The 21,688-nt window shown below is 37.6% G+C and overlaps 1 protein-coding gene across 2 annotated transcripts in view; it reads left to right on the top strand.

Moving 5' to 3' along the window:
- SLC38A7 (solute carrier family 38 member 7) overlaps positions 1–21,688 on the top strand; it is a 35,551-nt gene that overhangs the window by 750 nt on the left and 13,113 nt on the right. Inside the window, exon 2 of one of the 2 annotated variants that reach the window (XM_074199071.1) lies at positions 12,435–12,643. The gene's annotated coding sequence lies outside the window, so the exon portion shown is untranslated. Of the gene's footprint in view, positions 1–11,893; positions 12,644–21,688 lie in introns of both variants that reach the window. The other variant, XM_074199064.1, reaches the window with a different exon arrangement.

The raw sequence follows: 21,688 nt of genomic DNA, 5'->3' as shown, positions 1-21,688 counted from the left end.
TCGTTCTTCTCAACAATATGGTGATCATGACGATGTGTGTCCTTCATTCTCCAAGAAGACCATGACATCAGAGGGGTGATGCCATGATGGGAATTGGATTTGAGGGGGGGGGGCTGTGCTAAATCACCAGCCTCACTTTCTCCTCTGGAGCATCAGGACAACGAGAGGTATTCCTGGATGTGAGACAATCAGTTAAGTGACTAGCCCAAGGTCACAGAGCTAAAAAGTATCAAGTGCCTAAGATCAGATTTGAACTCAGGTTCTGCTGATTCCAGGGCTAGTACTCTAACCACTGCACCACCAAGTTTCCCAGTGATCAAAGACAATTCCAAAAGACTTGTGATGGAAAATGCCATCCACATCTGGAGAAATAATATGGAGTCATCCTTTTTTTGTTTGTTTTTTTTTTTAGGTTTTTGCAAGGCAAATGGGGTTAAGTGGCTTGCCCAAGGCCACACAGCTAGGTCATTATTAAGTGTCTGAGGCCGGATTTGAACCCAGGTACTCCTGACTCCAAGGCCAGTGCTTTATCCACTATGCCATCCAGCTGCCCCATCCTTTTTTTTTAATTTTTTTTTCTTTTCTCTTTTTCATGGTTTTTCCTTTGTGTTCCAATTCTTCCTTCACAAATATATTTAACATGATTGTGCATGTACAATTTAAAAAAAAATAGAAATTAAGTACAGAGAAATGGAATGATAAGGAGATTAGGGTCAGATATCATGTGAATGGAACAGTTATGAGTGATGGCAAGATAGACATACATGTATGTAATTATCTGTGTATATATCATATATACTCACATACATATGTATGTGATATATGTTAAAATTCTGTGATTCTGGGGTAGAGAATACTGTTAGACAAGAATTAAGTCCTTGAGAAAAGACTGAGCTTTCTACCTAGACTGTTAAATAACTCTCCCAGGATCTGTGCTGGATGATAAACTTTCACAGAATGAATCTCAAAGGAGAGATTGCTGAGTGATAGCAGCAGAGAAAAAGTCTGGACATGGCAATGAGGAGTAACTTCCTGGCTAGAATGGGTGAGTTGGGGTCCATAAAAGAAAATGCAATCAATACAAGATAATCAGAGGTGCAATGGGAAGCTGAGCTTCTGTGAGTGCCAGATGATAAAAAGGTATCAAATGAAGTCAGTTATAAAATGGACATTCATTATAGAAGGGCGCAGTAGGAGAGGTGAGAGAATAAGCCTTTCATTGGCATCTATCGTATGCCCAGGGCTTTTAGAAATATATTTCTTGGATCCTTGTAGCAGCTTTAGGAGAGGGGTGTTTTAATTATCCCCATATGACAGTGGAAGAAATTGAGATTGTAACTTGCACCAGGGTCACCCAGCTAATAAATGTCCAAGGCCAGAGTTGATGATTCCAGGGCTCTGTGCCTCTGTTCTCCAACAGCAAAGAGGTCCATCTCAGAAAAGTGAAATTAGTTATTCCTGCAATAGTCATAAAGTGGAAATGAAAAGCTGGGCTTTATCCTGAGCTCCTAACCAATATGCCATTTCCACAATTCCATTTTCCTTATAAAGCAAATATTAGAAAAGCAATGAGGTACCACTAGTAAAAGTGGCTTGCTAAACCACATTAACAGGGTCATCTACAACACTCAGGAGGAGACTAACAGGTGTAGCTTTGTTGTTTTGGAGAAAAAGTAGGGCACAGTTGCTTGAAACTTCAATAATAAAAGGAATATAAAGGTTATCTTTGAAGTAAAGTCGGAATATTTAGTTTACTTAAAATTTAGTCTGAGAAGGATTATTTGAATGTATATGTATATATATATATATATATATATATATACATATATAAAAGATTTTCCTCTTTCTTTTGTTTATTTACTGGTTTTCACAAGGCAATGAAGTTAAGTGACTTGCCCAAGGTCACACAGCTAGATAATTATTAAGTGTCTGAGGTTGGATTTGAACTCACGTCCTCCTGATTCCAGCGCTGGTGCTCCAACCACTTCACCACCTAGCTACCCCTTCTTCGTCTTTCTTGTATCCATAATGTTTATAGCTAGAAATAAGAGACTGGTCAACAAAGGAAAAAAGTGATCACCTAAATTTAACTCAACATTTGTCATCATTAATATCCAAAAGTATGCAAATGACAAAATAATAGCAAAACTGATACCACATGGAAAGAATCTGGGGAAAATTTCAGGATATGAAACCCAGTTTTTCCATGAAATCATTCCCACCATGTTCAAGACTCACCTATCCCATCTATCATGTCTTCATGTATACTTCAAGGCAATAGGAGACCTAACTTTTACACTAATGTTAGGTGGTAGGGACCAATTCTGATGCTAATATTTTTTTTTTTCAAAATGAGTCATCAATCTAAGGTCAACTCTGGATATAATGGACCTAAAATTCAGAATTGCCAGTGAGCCACTGCCCATTTTAACTTCAGGGAGAGACTCTAATCTGTGTTAGGTCACCAACTGGCCCTATCATATGTCTTCCATCCCTGCTGCCATAGATCATTAGTTACTATGTGGAGGACAATGATAAAATGCCCAATCTTTGACCTTCAGAGTTGAAAAGTTTCCTTAATATACAATCTTTGACCAAACAGAGTTGAAATATTCCATTTTGTGAACAAAACTAAATGATTTTATCATGTTATCTGTATATGTGTGTATATCTCAAATCATGCAACATAATTTTCCATTTCTATTCATATGAACCTATCTGTTTGATTTTGATCAACTCTTCAGCAAACTACCCTAGCCCTTAACAAGACTTGTTTTGTTCAAAGTCTCTGTCTTTTCTTATTCTATATCAAGTGGGACCATTGAACAGGGAGTGGTGTGTGATTATGATGATGAGCAGGATGCTCTCAGAAAAACCTGGAAAGACTTCATAAGTTGATGCAAAGGGAAATGTACTATGTACAAAATAACAGCAATATGGTAAGACTGAATGACTTGGCTATTCCCAGTAATCCCATCATCCAAGAGCACTCAAGGATTTAGGATGAAAGTTGCTGTCCATCCCAGAGAAAGAACTGATGGTGTCTGAATACAAATTGAAGCTTACCTTTTTTACTTTACTTGTTTTGCATTACTATATATGTATAACATAACATGGGGAGGTTGAGGAGGAAAGAAGGTAATTTGGAAGTCAAAGTTTTAAAACTGATTGTTAAAAAAAAATTTTATATGTAACTAGGGGAAAATAACATACTAAATAAAAAGAAAAAACTGAAGCAGAGTCATCTACCAGAGAGCTCAATGACTTAAAATGCAGAATGAGGCAAACAGTTTTAGTCATGGCCAATAGAAGAATTTGTTCTTGAGATTAGACCATTAGGAAAGCTTTCTTTTTTCTTTTTGTATTATTCAATAGAAGATGAAAGTGAGAAAGAGAGATAACAAATGTTTGTAAAAATAAATAATTTGGGTTTTTAAAATTTTTTTTGCTTTTGCAAGGCAATTGGGTTAAGTGACTTGCCCAGGGTCACACAGCTAGGTAATTATTAAGTGTCTGAGGTCACATTTGAACTCAGATCCTCCTGCCCCTAAAATAAATAATTAGCAAAAGAAAAAAAAATAATAGTGGGGCAGTTTCTTGCACTGCTAGGCAACCACTCCAAGAAAGAAAGAAAGAAAGAAAGAGTCATGTATTCACCAAGACATTTATAGTCTTATTTTTATGGCAGCAAAATTTTGAAATAAAATAGATACCCATCACCTAGAGAATGGCTCAATAAATTGTACATGAATGTGATAATAGAAGCTAGATAGCATAGTAAATAAAGTCATGGACCAGGAGTCAGGAAGATCTGAGTTCAAATATGATCTCAGACAGTTTTTGGCTGTATTGGCCCTTGACAAGTCATTTAACTTGTTCCCACTCTTTCCTTATCTGTAAAATGAGGATAATAGCACCTACTTCCCAGAGTTGATATGAGAATATAATAAGGTATTTGTAAAAAATTTATCACACAGTAGATGCTCACTATTAGTACTATTATAAAGGATGAGGGGCAGGAAGAAAAACAATAGGAAATGTAGGTGATTTACAAACAAAATTTACCCATAAACATGCAATTTTTTAGAAGTAGGGCAGACATGAATTCTAGACCTCTAAGACTATGCTCTTGGGAGCCCACAGTAAAAGTTCAAAGAAAACAATGATCCCTAGGCCCTGTTGCTCTTGAAGAGGACCACAGGGGGCCCTACTAAAGCTGGAGGTTTGTGGGATCCACTAACATGAAGGCATTTTTCTCTATTTTTTACAAAAGGGATGCTCAGGAAATGTCATTCTGGGCTCTTTGTGAGGTAACAGCGACGTCTAGTGACCAAGGAAGGTGAGGCCAAGTAAAAGGAGGTCTTTTTCACAGATGTCAAAGGTGAATTTCTAATTTTTGAGAGCTAAATATTCGTTATCATAGACTCTCAGAGCTGGAGGAAACTTTGAAGAACCTCCAGGGCCATCTCCCTTTATAGATCAGGAAAGGAGTTTAAGAAACTCAATTTAGATGACACTCAGCAAGTTTGCTACAGGGAAACCAGGCTCTCTAATTCTTGCTTTCTTATCCATTTCTATAAGAAGTCTTTTTTTTTCCTGTTTTTTTTCTCTTCAGATTTTTGCAAGGCAGTGGGGTTAAGTGGTTTGCCCAAGGCCACACAGCTTGGTAATTATGAAGTGTCTGAGCCTGGATCTGAATTCAGGTACTCCTGACTCCAGGGCCAGTGCTCTATCCACCACGTCATCTTGAAGTCTTTCTGGAACTCCTCTAAGGACAGTTAATGCCCTCTCTCTCTCTCTCTCTCTCTCTGAGATTATCACCAAATTATCCTATATACAGCATTTCTTGATTGTACATAACTTTTGCATGTTTCTTGCCATTCAACTGTGAGGTCCTTGAGATCAGAAACTGGATCCTTTTTTTTTTCATTTTCAATGTTTCACTCAATGTCTGGCACATATTAAGCACTTGTTGACTTAACTAGAACAGTTTATTCAATAACAATAATCTAAAAATGAGAAAGTTTGAAAGACTTAAGAACTTTGATCAATTCAATGACCAATTAACCAACTATGATTCCAGAAGATAGAAGATGAAGAATGCTGTCCAGCTCCTGACAAAGATGCAATAGACTCCTGCGAAACGAGACACACATTTTTGGATTTGCCTAATGTGGAAATTTAGGTTTTTGACCAAACATATGGTCAGAGGGTTTTTGTCATCAGTGTTGGGTATAAGGTCAAATGTAAGGCTGGAAAGCCCCTTGTATAAAGAAGGCAGCAACAAGAGAGGAATGGAGGGGAATGTAAAGCTGTTTATTGAAGGAAGCAGAATCTAGCAGTTGGGGCTCACACCTTTTCATTGTATGGACTAAAATAGCTAATATGGAATAAAATAGTAAACATTGTAATGGAGTAAAATTAACAACTGATCATTTTACAATATTGCTGTTACTGTGTACAATGTTCTCCTGGCTTGGTTCACTTTATTTTGTATGAGTTCATGTAAGTTTTCCCAGGTTTTTCTAAAACCATCCTATTCATCATTTCTTATAGTACCATAATATTCCATCACAATTGATATACCACAACTTATTCAACCATTCCCCAATTGATGGATATCCCTTCAATCTCCAATTCTTTTCCATCACAAAAAGAGCTGCTATAAATATTTTTGTAGAAAAATGTCCTTTTTCCTTTTTTGTCTATTTGGGGGTTTTGGTGGTACTATTGCAAGGTCAACAGCATGCAGTTTTATAGCCTTTGGAACATAGATCCAAATTGTTCCCCAGAATAGCTGAACCAATTCGAAACTCCTCCAACAATGCATTTTTGTTTTTGTTCTGTCCTGCCTGACTCTTCACAACCCCATCTGAGATTTTCTTGACAAAGATGCCAGAGTAGGGGCAGCTAGGTGGTGTAGTGGATAAAGCACTGGCCCTGGAGTCAGGAGTACCTGGGTTCAAATCCGGTCTCAGACACTTAATAATTACCTAGCTGTGTGGCCTTGGGCAAGCCACTTAAGCCCGTTTGCCTTGCAAAAACCTAAAAAAAAAAAATCCCTCATCCTATGAATCTAAGTCCACAATATTCTAGAAAACAGGATTGTGTGCGCCATAAAAGTAATCCACTATAAATACATCGCAGGGGAATAAAGTAAAATAAAATGTGAAGTATGGGGTGGGGGAGGAGGAATTTTGTTATCTTTTGAATGTGAAAGGAATCAGTTTCCAGGAGGAGGTAAGGATTTATTGGATGGTTAGGAATTCAAAAATTGAAATGGACAACAGAAAGCATTCAATTCAAAGGCATGGGGAAAAAAAATACTAGCATAGGTTGAAGTCAAAAGCAGGATAGGAGTTCATGAATCCACATTCCAAAATTGCTCTGTGTGACCCTGGGAAATCCACTTATTTTCCTTAAGTCCAAAGTTTTATTTCTAACAGAACACTTCTGGAACCTTTCCCTTAATGTATGCTCTTATTTGCAGTTTGGAATCCTGTGAGGGGTGACTACTACTCTCTCAGTGTTCTCCAAAGTAGAGTTATACTTCTAGAACCACAGCTCCTGAGACCTCAACAGAGCACTCTCCATTAACAACTCATCAACAAGACTTAATAATCTTTTAGAAAAAAAAAATTTGGTAAGAAGGATTAGTTGATAACAAAATATTACCACCAAACCCCAGGGTCACACTTTACCACAAATAGACAGTGTCCAAGGGGAAGATTGAACAAGCTTAGATGTATAGAGAGACACGTAGAGAATGTGTGTACCAAAGTGGTTACTTGCCACTCCTACACTGGAAGCTCCTTTCCCTTTCATGAACTTCCCCTTAGGTCTAATTTTCTACAGGTTTGGACAGCTGGTGTTGTTCAAGTACCTAGCTGGTGCTTGTCTTTGCACTGAGGACTCAACCTTGAGTCCTTTCCTCAGGTCACTATCATTCTACATCTGTGTGCTACTCAGTGGACTTCTACTGCTATTGACCCCTAACACTCTAGTGCTAGATGAAAAATCAAGGCAAGCAAGGTGAAGTGACTGGCCCAAGGTCACACAGCTAGTAAGTGTCTGAGGTCATATTTGAACTCAAGAAGAAAAGTCCTGATACCCCACTCAGTCCACTATCTACTATATCATCACCTAATTGCCCATTGTATTAGTGTCCCAATTTCCCACCCTCCAACCTTCATCATTTTCCTTTTCTGTCATATTAGCCGATCTGGTAGATGTGAGGTGATACCTCAGCTTAGTTTTAACTTCCACAGCTTAGTTTTAACTTCCATTTTTCTAATCAATGTTTATTTACAGCATTTTTTTCATCTGACTAAACATAGTTTTCATGTCTTCTGAAAACTGCATGTTCATTGCCTTTAACTATCAAATGGGGAATGATTCTTATTCTTATTAATTTGGCTCAGTTTGTTACAATCTAATTGAGGAAGATAACACACAAAAGGTGGGGGTACCCATCCCTGGGGAATATTGGACAGTTCCAAAGAAGTCCAAAAGCAGTGTAATTATTGGGAAATGGAAAGAAACCATTCTGAGCCTTTTCCTTAAATATGGCCAAGAGCTCATGGCCCTGTCCTCCAATTGAAGTGAATAGGCAGGTTCAATCTTTCAGGATAATGAGATTTACCAATGAGTTTCCTGGAGAAGTAAGACTTGATAGAGTTTCTCCAGAAAAGTCATAAAGCAGAGTGCCTAGTGGGAAATGTGGAGGGAACTAGAAGGGAAAATATAAAGAAAATCAATTAAAAGTGCTCTGTAGTCAGCTTGAGTCATCTAAGATATCTCATCATTTGTTGATTGTCTATTTAAATGATGAAGAAAGTGTTATGCTTATATTTTTCTATTCAGAGAACCAGTCCTTAAAAACTTTATTAGCACTAAAAAAGAAAATTGGCTCAGTTTGATATATGTTTGAGAAATGAGACCTTTATCAGAAAAACTTCCTATAAAAAAAATTTCCACCAGGTTCTTGCTTTCCTTCTAATCTTTGATGCATTGGTTTTGTTTATGCAAATGCTATTTCATGTAATCAAAATTATCCTTTTTATATCTTATGATCCTCTCTATCTCTTGTTTAGTTCTAAATTCTTTTTTCCAATAGTTCTGACATGTAAACTATTCTATGCTCCCCTAATTTGATTATGGTAAGTCTCACCCTTTATGTCTAAGTCATGAACCCATTTTGGCAAAGTGCTTTCCAGTTTTCCCAGCCATTTTCCCCAAATAGTGATCTTGTCCCCAAAATTGGAGTTTTAGATTTCTCTTTAGGTGTGCTTATGGGTGACTTGTAGGGAGGATTGAGGAGGAAGGCAGGGCAGAGGGAAGACCCTTGCCCTCAGGCAGCAAATGAGATGTTGAAAAAAGGACGAAGGCATCCTAAGCATGCTCCTGCTACAGGCTATTTGTAGGGTCCCAGAAGGTGTTGCCTCCATCTTGACTTCCTCATGAGTACAACACCCCTTCTTGACCCTCTGGGGTGGGAGATTAGGGGGGCTTCTGAATGAAGCTGCTGCCCCATCTCTCCTCAACCTTCCTTCATTGCTCCTCTCCCATAGTGAAATGGACAGGTGCAGGCCTCAGTTTGTGTGCCCATCCTTTGGGGCCTCCCCTAGAGCCTACATCATAGGAACAGCCCAGTCACTATCATTTATTAAATGCCCTTGTGTGCCCATCCTCTTCTCTGAGCTTGCTACAGAGGAACCTGGCCTCTGGCCTGAGTCCCTCCACATTGCAAGAGAGGAAAATGGACCCTTATCCTTGTAAGTATTGTCTGTGACCCTCAGGTGACTGGACCATAGTCAGTTGGCATTGGACAGGTTGGGTCAGTTTTATTGGACCAGATGGTAACAAAATTTTTTACCTGATGATGCTTCAGAGGGTTGGACTGAGGATGCTAGAGGAATAAGCTGCTAAAGTAACCCTTTGTCATGTTCTTCATCTTTTCTAAGAGTAAACTTTGTAGGCTAAGGTGAGTGAATTAGGGCACAACTATTTTAAAGATAAATTTTGGGAATAGATTTAAAAAAGACTATAGGGTTGCTAAGATTTTTATTTTTTAAGTTTGAACTCAGACTAGCCTAGAGGAGAATCAGGAAGACCTGGGTTTGAATTCTATCTCATAAAAGGGCTTACAAACAATATAATCCTGGACACACCTCAAAACTTCTCTCAGCCTCAATTTCTTCATCTTTATAATAGTAATAATAATAATAATAGCAGCTAACTTGAGAATTGTGGTGAGGAGAGAAAAGAGATAAATCACATAAAGGATATTGCTGATGTTAATTCCTATATTGACATGTTTCGAAAAGGCCCATTGGGAAGGCTAGGTGATGCATTGGATAGAGTACAGGCCCGGGAGTCAGGAGGACCTGAGTTCAAATTTGATCTCAGACACTTAATAATTACCTAGCTGTGTGGCCTTGGGCAAGCCACTTAACCCCATTGTCTTGCAAAAACCTTAAAAAAAAGAAAAGAAAGAAAGAAAAGTCCCATTGAGGAATAGCAGAATGAATTAAAAAACAAAATTTTAATAAGGTATTCTGGGAAGATGATAACAGTAGGTCAGAAATTTCCAGGCTCTCCAGATTTCCTCCAAAACAGTCAGGAAATCACCATCAAATAAACATAGAGCAGCAAAAATAAATGGGAGCAAGAACTTTTTCAGACAGCATAACTGGGGGACTTAAGGCTTAGAGAGAGAAGTCCCTAAGATTGGATTCCAGGGCAGAATTCAGAAAATAACAATAAAGAGGAACTGGTACCTAGAGCAACATTACTCACAACTCAGAACTAAAACCTGATATTCATAAGCTGCTAAAAAAATAAAGTAAAATAAAAATAAAAAAAATCCCACCATAGACAGCTGATAATATTTGTTCTTTGTTGTCAAAGAAGACCTTGACATCAGGGAGGTGATCCCATGACAAGCAAATGAATTGGATTTGAGTAGAGGAGTCGGACAGGGAAGCTGTGCTAAGTCACCAGCCTCACTTTCTCCTTCAGAGCTTCTGGGTCCAGTGGCCAGATATGAATCAGGATGAGTGGAGATGGCCCTGGTTGTAGAGCAATCAAGGTTAAGTGACTTGCCCAAGGTCACCCAGATAGCAAGCACCAAGTTTCAGAAGCAGAGTTCAAACACTTCCTGACTCCAGGGTTACCCTATCTAGCTAACCCTAACAACCCTGGTCTAAAAGAAGATTCAGGGGTGGCTAGGTGGCGTAGTGGATAAAGCACCGGCCTTGGGGTCAGGAGTACCTGGGTTCAAATCCGGTCTCAGACACTTAATAATTACCTAGCTGTGTGGTAATTACCTAGCTGTGTGGCCTTGGGCAAGCCACTTAACCCCATTTGCCTAAAAAAAAAAAAAAAAAAAAAAAAGATTCAGATTTAGGGGAAGATAGTGAGGTTAAAAAAAAAGTTGTTCTAACTCTGAAGGGTAACACTGAATAGTAGTTCAGTGTGGTTTTGAATATGTAAATTAATCTAGGTAGAATTATCCTTATTTATTTATTTATTTTTCCAATTACATGCAAAGATAGTTTTCAACAATGATTTCTTTTTTTGGTAAGGTTTTGAGTTTTACATTTTTCTCCCTCTTTACCTCCCCCCATCCCCTGACAGAAAGTAATCTAAAATAGGTTATACATGTAAAGCAATGTTAAACATATATCCATATTAATTATGTTAAGAAAGAAGCAGCTAGGTGGCACAGTGGATAAAGCACCAGCCCTGGAGTCAGGAGTACCTGGGTTCAAATCCGGTCTCAGACACTTAATAATTACCTAGCTGTGTGACCTTGGCAAAGCCACTTAACCCTGGTTGCCTTGCAAAAAAACCTAAAAAAAAAAAGAAAGAAGAATCAAATCAAAAAGGGAAGAAAAACCAAAACCATGAGAAGGGGGAAAAACAATATATAAATTTTAAAAATTGAAAATAGCGAATTTTGGTCAGCATTCAGACTCCATAGTTGCTTCATTCTCTGGTGGTATTTCCCATGCTATTAGTGCGGATGGCATTTTCCATCACAAGTCTTTAGGATTGTCTTTGATTATTGAATTGCAGTGATGAACAAGTCTATCATAGTTGATCATCACACAATTGCTGTTAGTGTGTCCAATGTCCTTCTGGTTCTGCTCATTAGAATTGTGATTTTTTTATTATATTGGTATAACCTGTCCCTGAGCAATTAATATTTCTCCAGTTATTTAGAAATGATTTTAATTGTCTGAAAAATATTTGTAATCATTTTCATATAATTCTTTTGTCTTGACAGGCAGATTCTCAATTATCTTTTGTCTGCAATTATTTTAATTGGAATTTCTCTTTCTATTTCTTACTGCTGGCAATATAGAGAAATACTGTTGACTTATGTGGGTTTATTTTATATCCTGTAACTTTGCTATAATTATTAATTACTTCCCTGATTTTTTAGTGGATTATTTAAATATACCATCATACCATCCACAGAGTGGTGTTTTGTTTTCTCATTGCCTTTTTTAATCCCTTCAATTTCTTTTTCTTCTCTTATTACTATAACTATAATTTCAGTATGAACAATAGTGGTGATAATGGGTTTTATCTTTGCTTTACCCCTGATCTTATTGGGGTAAGGCTTCTAGATTATCCCCATTAAAGATAATGCTTGCAGATGGTTTTAGATAGATACTGTTTATCATTTTAAAGTCCTGTGTGAGGACTTACCAGCTTTTTTCAGGGCTATTCATTCACCTTCATTGTCTACCTAGCATTCAACTCTCACCCATGGCCATACCCTAGTAAACCATTTTGACAGATGACCTAAACAAGATCGAGGATATGTGATGAGTCTAAAACAAAGTGTTTAATACAATCTTTTCATTCATTCATTCATTCTTAGTATACGTGACAAAATTCTGCTTGAATGAAACTTCCAAAACTGGAAATCACTTGGAGACCTTGAGAGGACTCAAATTATTAAGGAAATCAGTGGGGACTGCCCTTCAGGGAGAAAAAGCAAAGCACTAAAATTCCAAATCAAAAATGCCAAATGCTGAGGATATAAGTATTTAAAAATAACCTCCAACCTTGTCTCCTCATGCGAAGAGTCAGAGGAGCCTGTTTTCAGGAGAGTCATATCATGATCATCCATAATGGAAGTGCCTTGGAAGAACTTGCATATGTGGAGATATATTCTGTAACTGGTTTCATTCTGTTAACCACCTTGACTGCACAACTGGAACTGAGGGTCCTCTTAGAAAGACAGGCTACCAGAGCACTGCCATCCCTCCTGGCTTCTACCCTTGGTTTGACAACTTGGCAGTTGACTGTGTCCTAGGAAAACTGCTTCAGCCCAGGCCACTAAGGTTGCTGTGTGGCAGTGTAAAATGGACCCTTCCTCATTTTGCTTCTGAGTTTGTTCTCTTCTGCTTTGTGTGAAGGGATTGGAGACTCCACCTGGTAAATTTTGAAAAAAAAAGTCACAAGAGTGAGCTTCTGTTCATCCAAGAATCCAGATTTTGCACCTAGCCCAGCATGGACAATGGGAAGACCAATGAATGACCTTCAGGAGTAATCTTCAGAACCCAGCCCAGCAGTAGCTGAGACACAGATTTACATAGTAGCCAAGCCACATATGGACATGAACTTGGTGAGTCCAATGCTATGTAGGAACTGATCTAAATTTGAGCCCCCATCTCTACAGAACAACTTGAGGGGGGGCAGGGTGTGAAAGCAAGGTGTTGAAGGTGAGGGAAAAGTTTGTGCTTTTATCATTGCTATATCTTCAAAGGATATTTATTCACAGGATTTGGCCATAAAGGGTGATGCCCTAAGCCAATTAGGAGAAAAAAAGAATAGGATGGCAGAAAAAGCACATGTGAAGCTGCAGAGGAGAATATGAATTGGTCTCCAGCCCAAAAAGATCTTCTTGGGTGAACTCAAAATGGATTTTATAAATGAAAAAGGAGGGGTGGCTAGGTGGTGTAGTGGATAAAGCACCGGCCCTGGAGTCAGGAGGACCTCAGCCCTGGAGTCAGGAGGATCTCAGTTCAAATTCAGTCTCAGACACTTAATAATTACCTAGCTGTGTGGCCTTAGGCAAGCCACTTAACCCCATTTGCCTTACAAAAACCTAAAAAAATAAAAAATAAATGAAAAAGGAAATTGAGAAAATAAATGCAAGAGAAATTCAACATCTTGCAAAAGGAAGGATGAAAACTGACTGAAGAAAATAATTCCTTTAAATTACAATTGGACATTGGGGCAGCTAGGTGGCGTAGTGGATAAAGCACCAGCCCTGGAGTCAGGAATACCTGGGTTCAAATTGGTTCTCAGACACTTAATAATTACCTAGCTGTGTGGCCTTAGGCAAGCCACTTAACCCCATTTGCCTTGCAAAAACCTAAAATAAATAAATAAATCCCTACATAAATAAATAAATAACAATTGGACAAATGCAAAAACAAAAGGGAAAAGATAACAACTCCTAGAAAATAGAATTGACCAAATGCAAAAGGAGATGCAAAAGTTAACTAAAAAGAAATAATTCTTTAAATAATAGACTGAGCCAAGTGGAGGCTAAAGATTGATAAAAGGGGGAGAAAAAAAAGGAGGGGCAAAAGAAAAAGGGGAAAAGGGAAAGAAAAGGGAGGGGGACTGATAGAAGGGAGGCAGATTGAGGGAGGTGGTGAGGCAAAACACTAGTGAGGAGGGATAGGGTGAAAAGCAAAGAAAAGTGTAAATGGAGGGGAGATAGAATGGAGGGTAATAAAGTCAGTAATTATAACTGTGAATGTGAATGGAATGAGCTCTCATAAAAAAGAAGCAGATAGAAGAATGGATTAAAAACCAAAATTCTTCATTATGTTGCTTACAAGAAACACATTTGAAGTAGAAGATACACACAGAGTAACGGTAAAAGAATGGAGCAAGATATATTATCCTTCAGCTGAAGTGAAAAAAGGTAGGGTAATATGGGAAAGAATCAAGGTTTTGCTTTCACAAGGGTGAAAAAGGGTATTACACAGATGTCTGTGAGGATAATACATTACAAAAGCCAGGATGTCTGGTCTTTGTGGAAACTCCAGAGATGCCAAATTATTTACAGGAAAGAGAGTTAAGACAAAGGGAAAAGGTAAAACAACTTTGCAGGGGTTGAATGGGAGTCTGTGCTATTGTCCTTTGCACCTGGTTAAGGAAGTAGTTGTTCTTGTTCATTAGTATAAAGAGCGGGGAAGGGGCAGCTAGGTGGTTCAGTGGATAAAGCACCTGCTCTGGAGTCAGGAGTACCTGAGTTCAAATCCGACCTCAGACACTTAATAATTACCTAGCTGTGTGGCCTTGGGCAAGCCACTTAACCCCATTGCTCTGCCAAAAAAAAAAAAAACACTAAAAAAAAGTATAGTGAGCAGGGTGGAGAAAATGTATAGGGGCAAATTATCAATTAGATTTGTGACGCCAGCCTATGATTGGCATGAAGGGGAACCGCCAACACTTTCAAAGTGTATATAACATCTAGTATTTCAAGATTTCAGGGCCCCTCTCCCCTTGTGAGAGGTGTGCCATTTAGTAAGATGTCTTTTTTTTTTGGTAGGTTTTTGCAAGGCAAATTGGGTTAAGTGGCTTGCCCAAGGCCACACAGCTAGGTAATTGTTAAGTGTCTGAGACCAGATTTGAACCCAGGTACTCCTGACTCCAGGGTCGGTGCTTTATCCACTATGCTACCTAGCTGCCCCAGTAAGATGTCTTAATGAAAAAAACAAACATTTTAATCACTCTGGACTAAGTATTAATGAGCCATTTATAACAGGTAGCAATCCTTATCTCAGACAAAGTAAAAGCGAAGATAGATCTCATTTAAAGATAAGGAAGGAAACTGTATCTTCCTAAAAGATATCAGAGACAATGAAGTAATTTCAGTACTAAATATAAGCACCATAGCACCCAAATTCTTAGAGAAGAAACTAAATGAATTACATGAAAATACAGCAAAAATTTACTGATGGGGGAACTCAATCTCCTCTCCCAGAATTAAATAAATCTAACCACAAAATAAACAAGAAGAACATTAAGGAAGTGAATAGACTTTTAGAGAAGTTAGATTTGATAGACCTCTAGAGAAAATTGAATGGAGAAAATTTTCTCAATGATACAAAGCACAAATACAAAAATTGACCATGCATTATAGAATAAAAATCTCACAAAGACAGATAGACAGAAATATTAAATGTATCATTTTCAAATCATGATGCAATAAAATACACATGTAATAAAGGGCCATGGAAAGATAGACTAAAAATTAATTGGAAATGAAATAATGTCTTAATTTTTAGAGAATGAGTAGATCAAACAACAAATATAGAAATAATTAATAATTTCATCCAAGGCAATAACAATAATGAGACAACATATCAAAAATTGTGGGATATAGCCAAAGTAATTATTAGGAGAAAGAGGAGGTGGGCATGTAACTAAAAAAGCTAGAAAAAAAAAACAAATAACAAATACTCAATCAAATACCAATTTAGAAATTCTGAAAAGGAGAAATTAATAAAATTTAAAGTAAGAAAACTATTGAACTAATAAATAAAACTAAGAAGAAATAAAATAGATAAACCTCTGATTAATTTGATTTTAAAAAAGAAGGAAGAAAGCCAAACTACCAGTATCAAAAATGAAAATGGTGAATTCACTGCCAATGAGAAGGAAATTAAGAGCTATTTAATGTCAATAAATTTGACATTCTAAGTGAAATGGATGAACATTAACAAAAGTATAAATTGCCCAGAGTAACCAAAAAGACAAGTAAGACCATTTCACAAGTAACTTTTTTTTTGTAAGACCATTTCAGAAAAAGAAATTGAACAAGACATAAATGAACTCCCTAAAAAAATCTCTAGGGCCAATTCTATTCACACGTGAATTCTACCAAACATTTAAACAATTAATTACAATTCTATATATACTATTTGAAAAAATAGGGGAAGGAGTTCTGCCAAATTCCTTTTCTTTTTTTTTTTTTAGGTTTTTGCAAGGCAAATGGGGTTAAATGGCTTGCCCAAGGCCATACAGCTAGGTAATTATTAAGCTTCTGAGGTCAGATTTGAACTCAGGTACTCCTGACTCCAGGGCTGGTGTTCTATCCACTTCACCACCTAGCCACCCCAAATTCCTTTTATGACCCCAATAAGATGCTGATACCTGAGCCAAGAAGAGTTAAAAGAGAGGGGGAAAAAAATCATCGAACAATTTTCTTAAAAAATATTGATGCAAAAATTTTAGATAAAATATTTGCAAAATGATTTCAGCAAGTTATCACTAAGGTAAAATTCTATGATGAGGTAGGATCATATCAATAACAAAACTAACAGAAATCATGATTATTTCAATAGATGCTGAACAAGCTTTTGACAAAATACCCATTTCTATTGAAAATGTTAGAAAACATAGGAATAAATGGAGTTTTTCTTAAAATTACAAATAATAGCTATCTAAAACCATTAGCAAGCATTCCCAGTAAGATCAGGAGTGAAACAAGGATGCCTGTTATCACCACTATTATTCAATATTGTATTGGAAATTTTTGCTTTAGCAATGAGAAGAAAAAGAAATTGAAGGAATTAGAAAAGACAATGAAGAAACAAAACTCTCACTCTTTGTAGATGATATAATGATATAGAGAATTCTAGAAAATCAACTAAAAATTGCTTGAAACAATTAGCAACTTTAGTCAAGCAGCAAGATATAAAATAAGCCCACTTAAATCATCATCATTTCTATATATTACCAACAAAGCACAACAGCAAGAGATACAAAGAGAAATTTCATTTAAAGTAACTATAGACAACATAAAATATTTGCCAAGACAAACTCAGGAACTATATGAAGACAATTACAAAGCACCTTTCATACAAATAAAATCAGATCTAAATAACTGGACAAATGTCAAATGCTCGAGGGTCGACCAAACTAATATAATAAAAATTACGATTCTACCTAAATTAAATTACTTGTTCAGCACCATACCAATAAACTACAAAAAATTACTTTAACTAGAAAAAAATAGTAACAAAATTCACATGGAGTTACAAAAGGTCAAGAACATCAAGGGAATTAATGAAAAAAATGCAAAAGAAGGTGGCCTAGCCATGCCAGATCTAAAATTATATTATTAAAATAGCAGTCCTCAAAACTATTTGGTACTGGCTGAGAAACAGAGTTCTGGATCAGTAGGACAGATTAAGTACAAAAGAAACAATAGTAAATGATTAGAGTAATCTACTATTTGATAAGCTGCTATGATAAGAATTTACTCTTTCTTCCAGGAAACTGGAAGACTGGATGGCAGAAACTAGGCAAAGACCAACATCTCATATCCTATACAAATATATGTCAAAATGGGTGCAGAATTTAGACATAAAAAGCGATATCGTAAGCCAGTTAGGAGAATAAGAATTAATTTAGATCTATGGAAAGGGGAGCAGTTTATGAGCAAAGGAACGATAAAGAACATTCCAAAATGCAAAAATGAATAATTTTGATTACATTAAATTAAAAGGTTTTTCCACAAATAAAGCCAAAGCAGCCAAAATTAGAAAGAGAACAGTAAGGTGGGAAACAATTTTTACAACTAGTATTTCTAATAAAGGATTCATTTCTAAAATATATAGAGAACTGAGTCAAATTTATAAGAATACAAGTCAATCCACAATTGGTAAATGGTCAAAGGATATGAACAGACAGTTTTCAGATGAAGAAATTAAAGCAGTCTGAAGTCATATGAAAATATGCTCTAAATCACTATTGATATGAGAAATGCAAATTAAAACAACTCAGGTTTCACCTCACACCTATCAGATTGGTCAAAATAATTGTTAATGGAATTGTGAACTAATCTAATCTTTCTGGAGAGCAGTTTGGAACTAAGCCCAAAGGGCAAGAAAACTGTGCATACCCTTTGATCCAGCAATACCACTACTAGGTCTGTATCTCAAAAAGATCATAAAAAAGGGAAAAAGACCCATATGTACAAAAATATTCATAGCAACTCTTTTTGTGGTGGCAAAAAATTGGAAATTGAAGAGATGTCCATCAATTGGGGCATGGCTGAACAAATTGTGGCATTTGAATATGATGGAACACTATTGTTATGTAAGAAATCATAAGCAGGTGGATTTCAGAAAAGCCTAGAAAGATTTACATGAACTGATACTGAGTGAAGTGAACAGAACCAGAAGAACATTGTACACATTAACAGCATCACTGTGTTATTATCAACTATGATGGACTTGTTCATCTCAGCAGTACAATAATTAAGGACAATTCAAAAGGACTTGAGATAGAAAATACCATCTTCATCCAGAGAATGAACCATGGAGTACGAATGCAGACTAAAACTTACTATTCCAATTTTTAAAAATATGTTTTATAGGGGCGGGTAAGTGGTGCACCGGCCCTGGAGTCAGGAGTACCTGAGTTCAAATCCGACCTCAGACACTTAATAATTACTTAACTGTGTGACCTAGGGCAAGCCATTTAACCCCATTTGCCTTGCAAAAAAAAAAAAAAACCCAAAAAAAACCTGAAAAAAAGAAAAAAAAAAAGAATGAGATTTTTGGGGCGGCTAGGTGGTGCAGTGGATAGAGCACCAGCCCTGGAGTCAGGAGTACCTGAGTTCAGATTTGACCTCAGACACTTAATTACCTAGCTGTGTGGCCTTGGGCAAGCCACTTAACCCCATTTGCCTTGCAGAAATCTTGTAAAAAAAATGAGATTTTTTAAGCTTTGCTATATTCTACATTATAATGTAATTAATGTTATTTCATAGTAATATCTGGCCACTGAATTAATCATCTTGGCCTCTACAGTTTTTGCCTATCAAGTCTAGAGGAGCTACCAGGTCCAAAATTATGCCACAGAAATACACCCTAGGGAAAAGCAGGAGCCCATTCTAGGGGACCTGACAAGAATGAGCCAATAATTTTCATAAGGGGTCAGGCACAGTAAAAATAGCAACAAGGACAACAAGAAATGAGAAAATACAAAATTCTCTGTGCTCAGGGTTTTCTATCCTGCAGGGATACTGAAATAGCTAGACAGAGTCTTTATCTGAGCCACTGCTAATCCTTTGTAGAGTCAGGGCTGGCCTTGGGGCCAAAAAAAAAATTCTCCCTCCCAAAATCACACATATTTGATGGTGATGGAAACTAGTGGAGAGCTGGTGTCAAATCAGCAACACCCCAAATGATATCATAGATGCTAAATCCAGGCTATCAGAGGGGTGAGCTGTTAGGTACAGCAAGCAGGAACTGCATCCTAGTGTTCAAAGAAGTATTGGCCCACAAAAGCTATTAATTAAAAAGCTTTATTAACCCTAAATGTGTATGTGTGTGTGTGCACATAAAAACACTAGTGATTCATTCACGGGTATTACTAAATGAACATAGGCAAAACTTAGCATCTCATTGGGAGCTGATCAAAAGGCACTGGATGTAGAATCAGAGAGGTCACTTGTGGGACATTGGGCAGGTCAAATAGATCTCAAGGACCCCTCCTGCTATAAAACTAGGATTCCAATAATTGCTAGCATTCACAAAATGCATTAAGGTTTGCAAACATTTTACATGTTATCTCAGTTGATGTTCAAAACAGCACTGCCCTATAATTATCCCTATCTTAAAAGATGATTTAAAAGATCACTTGGCCAAGATCCCAGAGCTTGGAAGTGTATGAGACAAGGGAGGACCTCATCTTCCAGACCCAGAGGATGGACCCTTATTCCTGGGATTAGCCAACTGTCTTCTGAGCATGTAGCCTATTGATGTGAATCCGGTCTTTGAGGTTGATGGCTAGCTTGTGTCTCAAAGGAAGGGACAGACCTATGAAATCCTCTTCAGCCCTAAATATGACCCTATCCTCTTTTTGTGCTTGTTTCTCAACCTCCTACAAAATGCAAGGGTTGAATCCCCATGAACTCTGAGGTCCTCTCCAGTCCCAAATCTGCCTTGGATCACACATAATAAATGCTTGCTAATGAAGGTAGAGCCAAGATAATGAAGTAAAAGCAGGGACTCACCTGAGCCTCCCCCAAACTACATGTTAAATAATGAGTCCAAACAAACTCTAGAGTGTCAGAACCCACAAAAAGGGGTGTGAAACAATTTTTCAGATCAAGACAACTTGGAAGATCAGTAGGTAGGGTCTTGTGCACCAGGGTGAGAGAAGCACAGGGCAGGGCAATCACATCAGCTTGGACCAGCTCCAGCAATCCAGGAACAGGCAGCTGGATAACTGCGTTAGTGGCAGTGGGGGGCAGTTTCCAGACCTCTCAGAGGTTGCCAAGGACAATTTGGAAGGTCAGCAAGGACAACTTTGCACCAGAGTGAGAGTAGAGGACAGTCCAGTGCAGGCCTCAGCATCACAGCCCCAGCCCCAGAAGAATAGGAACAATCCCTGGGAGCTACTCTATCAACAGAGGCAGCTTCCTCCAGAGCTCTCTCTGCCCAGAGATGGTAAGGGGGTAAGGGGATATCACTGAAGTAGGACTCTGTTACTTTGCCCTTACTCAGATCTGAGTCTCAGTCCTGGGTCACAGTCCCAGGAAGAAGAGGAGCAAATACATAACAGGGGAGCAGGGACCCTCCTCAAAGTTCCAGGGCAGAAAGGAGTGCTTGTGGTTATCCACAGACCAGCGTACAGGCCAGGAGAGGGGTAAAAACCTCTACTTAAATCATGCTACCCTAGAAGAACTGAACTTGTAGTCTCTAGAAGTACCTCTGAAACCTGAAAAAAAAAACATGCCCTCCACCCTGGAAGCAAATCCCTACCTTAACAAAGTGTTAGAATCAAATCATAGGCTGGAGAAATAAGCAACCATCAGAAGAAGAAAAATCTGATCATAGACAGTTACTACAGTGATAAAGAAGAGCAAACTATACATTCAGAAGAAGATAACAAAGTCAAAGCTCCTGCATCCAAAGCCTCCAAGAAAAAGATGAATTGGTCTCAGGTCATGGAAGATCTCAAAAAGGATTTTGAAACCCAAATAAGGAAGGTAGAGAGAGAGGAAAACTGGGAAGAGAAATGAGAGCAATGAGGGAAAATCATGCAAACCAAGTCAGCAGTTTGGTGAAAGAGACGAAAAAATATTAAAGACAATAACATCTTAAAAACCAGATGGGGGGCAGCTAGGTGGTGCAGTGGATAGAGCCCTGGTCCTGGAATCAGGAGAAGCTTAGTTCAAATCCATCCTCAAACACTTAATAATTACCTAGCTGTGTGACCTTGGACAAGACACTTTAACCCCATTGCCTTACAAAAAGCTAAAAGCCAGATTGGGCCAAATAGGTAAAAGAGGTATAAAAAAGCCTTGTGAGGGGAAGAGTGCCTTCAAAAAGCAGAAATGACCAAATGGAAAAGGAGATACAAAAGTTCACTGTTCCTCAAAATACAGAATTGAGCAAAGGAAAGTCACTGACTTTGTGAAAAGTCAAGAAACAATCTAATAAAAATTAATCTAATAAAATCTAAAATAAAAAAGAATGAAAAATTAGAAGATAATCTCATTGGGAAAAACTGACCTGAAAAACAGATCCAGAAGAGATAATTTAGAAATGATTGGACTACCTGAAAGTCATGATTTAAAAAAAAAAGAGAGACTGGACCTTCTAGAACCAGATGGTAAAATAGAAAGAGA

Source organism: Macrotis lagotis, chromosome 1 (genome assembly GCF_037893015.1).
Source record: "Macrotis lagotis isolate mMagLag1 chromosome 1, bilby.v1.9.chrom.fasta, whole genome shotgun sequence".
Lineage (NCBI taxonomy): Eukaryota > Metazoa > Chordata > Mammalia > Peramelemorphia > Peramelidae > Macrotis > Macrotis lagotis.
The sequence above is the reverse complement of the archived record's forward strand: the minus strand, read 5'-3'. Positions and strand labels throughout refer to the sequence as shown.